Here is a 5,155-nt window from a genome sequence, read left to right as displayed (position 1 = left end):
TAACTCCTTTGGTGTTGATGTGACTTGAAATAACATGAAGACTGATTTAGGAAATAATATTGGAGTTATTATTCCCTGTCCTTGAGCATAGAGAATGTGACCCATCTGGAAAAGGGCTCACAAGGACTCACACGGGCACATCAACAGGACCCTGAGGTATAAAGACAATAGCTAAGATAATCTTGGAAAATATCTTTTAGGGAAACTTTCACATAAAGCCAATCAAAAAAAACACAAAAAAACTTTCTACTCGTATCTTTTTCTATTAGCATTTAGTGAATAGAAATTTGTTGGACCAATGAATACACTCCTGACTGTCATTACTGAAACCTGTACAATGATTGTTAAGAAAGACAATTCAAAATGTAGGATCACAGTTTCCAGCCAATCTGAAAAGGCAAAGCTTTCAATGGTTTTGCCCATTTGTAATGTTAATATATACTGATGATTCTGTAATGGTCTTTGGACTTGGGCAGACATGGCTGTGGTAGCATGCTTGTCTGTTTTCCCATTCTTGCCTGTTCTGTAATATTCTTTGGACTCAGGCAGACATGGCTCTAGCAGCATGCTTGTCCGTTTTCCCACTTTTGTCTGTTCTGTGATATTTCCTTGGACTTGGGCAGACAGGGCTCTGGCAGCATGGTTGTCCACTTCCCACTTGTGCCCTTTTGAATACATGCCGAATAAAACTTTCTTTTTGCTTTACTAAACTTTGTGATGTTTTTCCCCTACAACAAGACTCGGGCATGTTGAACTGTATATGCTAAAACTCAATTTCTTATACACTCATATTTGTGTTGTTGATAGTTGCTATTGAGTCATTTCTGACTCATGGCGACCCTATGTGTGCAGAGTAGAACTGCTCCATAGGATTTTCAAGGCTGTGACCTTTTGGAAGCAGATCACCAGACCTATCTTCCAAGGCACCTCTAAAACCAAAAACACCCATTGCCATGAAGTCATTTCTGACTCACAGCAACCCTATAGGACAGAGGAGAACTGCCCCATAGGGTTTCCCAGCAGCATCTGGTGGATTCGAACTGCTCTAGGTGGGTTCAAACAGCTAACCTTTCGGCTAGTAGTTGAGTGCTAGTAGAGTTGTGCCACCCAGGGACTCCTAGTCACATGTGATCTTCACTAGATTACTACCAGAAATATTAAACATGTACACACAGCCAACCCTAATGTCTAAATTGCTCATTTGCCAATCACAGTTAGTGATAACTTCAGAAAAGGGCCCTGCAAAGTCAGGTTTATATGATGCAGGTTGTCTCATAACAGAAGAATTTAATTAATTGAAGAATTACCCTAATACCTCTTCAGGTTTGCCTAGAAATCACTCTTAGCAGACATGTCCATCTCTGAAGATATTTTAGAATATGTGGACTATTCAAAAAGTGTCAGGCAGTCTAGAAGTTTCTTAGAAGTTGATAGGTATCTGGGAGCCAAGAATTATTCCATCTCTGACACGCCTAAAGGACAAACCTCTCCACTGGCTCCTTGTGGACTTTTTGGACTTCAGATGGAACTGTACTAGTTGGCCTATTTTTTCCTTTTCTATATATTCTCCCTTCCTCTTTAAGCTCATGAGTAGCAGACATGAAATGCATTCCGGAACATATACACCATAAAGGTATTTCAGTTTAAAATCATAGAATATTTTAGGTTCATTTAGGTGACAGAAGGCTGTTGAGAAACCAAGGAATGAAGGTATGTGCATAGGAAACGATCTTAGCAGTTAACCAACAATTCTTGATCATAGTGCTTCTAACTCTGTCTCGGGGAGACCCAGAGCAATGGATTGCCTTCATTCAGAATACAAATCCTCTCAAGTAATCTTCTCATTTGTCAATGTCTCACATTCATGCTCCCAACGTCTCTTAGGTGGGGTTCCATGGAAAAAGATTCTGAGATGATGAGATGTGTGCAGATTTATTGAAGAGTGCTCTCGGGAGCTGCTCCCGTAAGGAAGTAAAAAAGGTAGAATGGGACAGGGGAAGAAGCTGACCTTCAAAGTCTTTGCAACTGAAGCCTTAGTCAATCTCAAGGGGAGCTCTGGAGCTAGGATAGCCCTCTAAAGTTATTCCAAACTAGGGTGGGGGCAAGCCTTTTAGTGCTGTATCAGCCCGTTACTGGCCACATGTTACTGTCTCAGAAGAAACATAACCTTGGGTAAGACATTTCCCTGCAGTGCAGGGCTATCTTCAGTAAAGAATGTAGTTGCGAACTGTCAGCAGTCAATATTTCCAGTAGCTGGGGGATAGTGTATAGACAAAGCACCATAGCATTCACCACACCAAGAAGGAGATCTGACAGGGTCAGGTTACCCGCCTTCTAAATAGGAGCATGTCATTAGGCTTGGCCCACTGCATCAAGTCTAATCATGGCTGCCATTTGCTGGTGCCCTAAGAGCTGGTCCAGTCAGTTCTAGCCAGGTAAATTGTCTGGTTTTTTCCCAAAACATAAAGCACAAAGAATTGCCAAGGACACTTGGTATGGCAGGTATTTAAGGATTTATAGACATATCAGTACAACAAATGACCAACTTCTCAATAACAATCACCACAACAATAGAATATTTTATGCTTATTGGTACTTACAGTGCGAGGTACTATGTCAAATACTGTACACGATCTATCCGATTTAACCCAAAAAGCAACCCTACCAGATAGTGTTGTTATCTTTATGTTGTAGATGGGAAATTGAAACACAGAAAAACTAAGGAAAGTATCCAATATGTACACAACTATTATGTTGTACAACAATGTTTCAGAATCCTTCATCTTACGCACTTTAGCAAACCACCTACATAACCTAACTTATTACTGGTCATATACTACCTGAAGCTTGGATGCAAATCTGTTAACTCGTTAATTTCAACTATAAAATCAGATGTACTGTATTACAAACATTGCTACATTGACATTATATTTATTCAGAGGTCATATATCCCAGATCTTAACTCTTCAGAACATTGTTGAGAGCTATGAAACAAGTTTAAAAGATTTTTGTGTGCTGATAGAAAAGGAGTAACAAGGATTGGATCTTCTCTCTTGCTTTAAACAACTAGAAGCTGAACTGAAAATATTCTAATACAAGCAGCACAGGACTATAATCCCTGAGAAAAGGAAATAAACCAGGTGAACGCTGATTGCATCCGCTCACTGCCTGGAAGCAGTTTTCAAGCCATAATTGAGGAAGGGGAAACCCTCATACAGCCAGTGGTCTCACTGACTTGGGAACCAGAGTTTCAGGAGGCAAAGGTGACTAGAATTTGCAGGGCAGAGTACTGGACAAGTGAGAGCTGAAACAGAGAAAACTCCAAGTTCTGCAGAAGGGTCCATTCAGGCTTCGGCTGAGTACTGATCTGCTCATGCATGAGAAGAAACTACCCAAGGCCAGAGAAAGAATCAAAATACAAACAAGTATGGTAATAGTTTGTGTCTCCACAACCAGAGTAGAAAAATATTACAATACATTTGTGTCTCATAGGATACTCTGAAGTATATCAGTTTATTATTGAGGTTAAATTTACTATATACTACAAGCTGCTCTAAACTCACCCTAACAAAGCTTAAAACAAGCCTCCAATTTAATCATTGGGTGAAGCAATTACTGGCAGCATACAAATTACAGAAAGTAAACCTCAAACCTAGTACAATAGCTCCAAGTATGGCTGTAAGACTTAGAATCAGAAAACAGAATTGTGAAATAATTTACAGATCATAGACTCCAATGCCTTCCTTTTGATAAGTGGAAACACAACCCAGAAGGTTAAATTATTTGCCTAAAATAACATCATTGGTTATTGACCCTTTCTACTAAGCCATTCCCAATTCCATTCCATAAAATATAAATTATTCATGCAGAAAGACAAATCCAATTCTGCTTGGCAAGACAAAAGATTTCAGTGAGATAAAAATTGGTTAAGGGCTGTGATTTATGAATCTAGGCAGCTATCCAGATTGCCTTATCTCAGCTGTCCTTCTGTGAAACATACTAGGGTGAGTATCTAAATTGACTTCTATTCCACCCCACTCAACAGTCTTCGGGTTTCTCCTGGGGAGAAGGGTAAACTGCTGTGAAACAATGCAAAATACTGAGAATCAAAGAAAGAGAGAAAACTTATATTAGAGTCTTTTCCCCTTGTTTTCCAAATGTGAAATAAACCAAGACAGCTTGTGACTCTAATCTGAAACATTATAGCTTGCCTCATTTTAACAAATTCTCAGCAATATACATCTCAACCACAAATATACACATATACGTACATGTATCATATATATATACACAAACAGCACACTTGGTTCTCATGTGAGCCCCATGTGATTAAATGTTTTTAATCTCAACACATTCCCAGCACCTTGCCCAGTAGCTGGTATAGTAGGTGCTCAACATGCATTGAGTGAATGAAAAAAAAAAAAAAGGGTAAGTGCACACCCATAGAAAAGCATGGCTTTAAAGTAGTGCATATAATGTACTTTCAAAATACCAAATTTAGAGCAGGTGGTAAGTAGTAATAATACATAACTTTTACGGATTAGTTTTCATGTACACAGTAGTCATGTGGACTGCTTTTCCTGTTTTATTTCATTCAATCATGTCTTGAGTTTTGCACAAAATTAGGAGTTTATTCTCTCGGTTAGATTACACAGACTAAAATGTTTTTCATCTGAGGCAGAAATGTTAGGACCTCAAGAATATCTGTCAAAAGATTATACAGGACTTTCTTGGCTTCGATTAGTGCTGCCACATAGGAATGATCAATTAATATCATCACTTTGTATTGTTATCAATTTTAGTGGCAGAAGTGGTGGTGGTGGTAATAGCAGAAGTGGTGGTGGTGGTAATAGCAGAAGTGGTGGTGGTGGTAATAGCAGAAGTGGTGGTGGTGGTAATAGCAGCAATGGTGGTGGTGGTAATAGCAGAATTGCTGGTGGTGGTAATAGCAGAAGTGGTTGTGGTGGTAATAGCAGCAGTGGTGGTAGTGGTAATAGCAGTGGTGGTGGTGGTGGTAATAGCAGAAGTGGTGGTGGTGGTAATAGCAGCAGTGGTGGTGGTGGTAATAGCATTGGTGGTGGTGGTAATAGCAGCGGTGGTGGTGGTGGTAATAGCAGCGGTGGTGGTGGTGGTAATAGCAGCGGTGGTGGTGGTG

Source organism: Trichechus manatus, unplaced genomic scaffold, assembly GCF_000243295.1.
Source record: "Trichechus manatus latirostris isolate Lorelei unplaced genomic scaffold, TriManLat1.0 scaffold00002, whole genome shotgun sequence".
Classification (NCBI taxonomy): domain Eukaryota; kingdom Metazoa; phylum Chordata; class Mammalia; order Sirenia; family Trichechidae; genus Trichechus; species Trichechus manatus.
The sequence above is the reverse complement of the archived record's forward strand: the minus strand, read 5'-3'. Positions refer to the sequence as shown.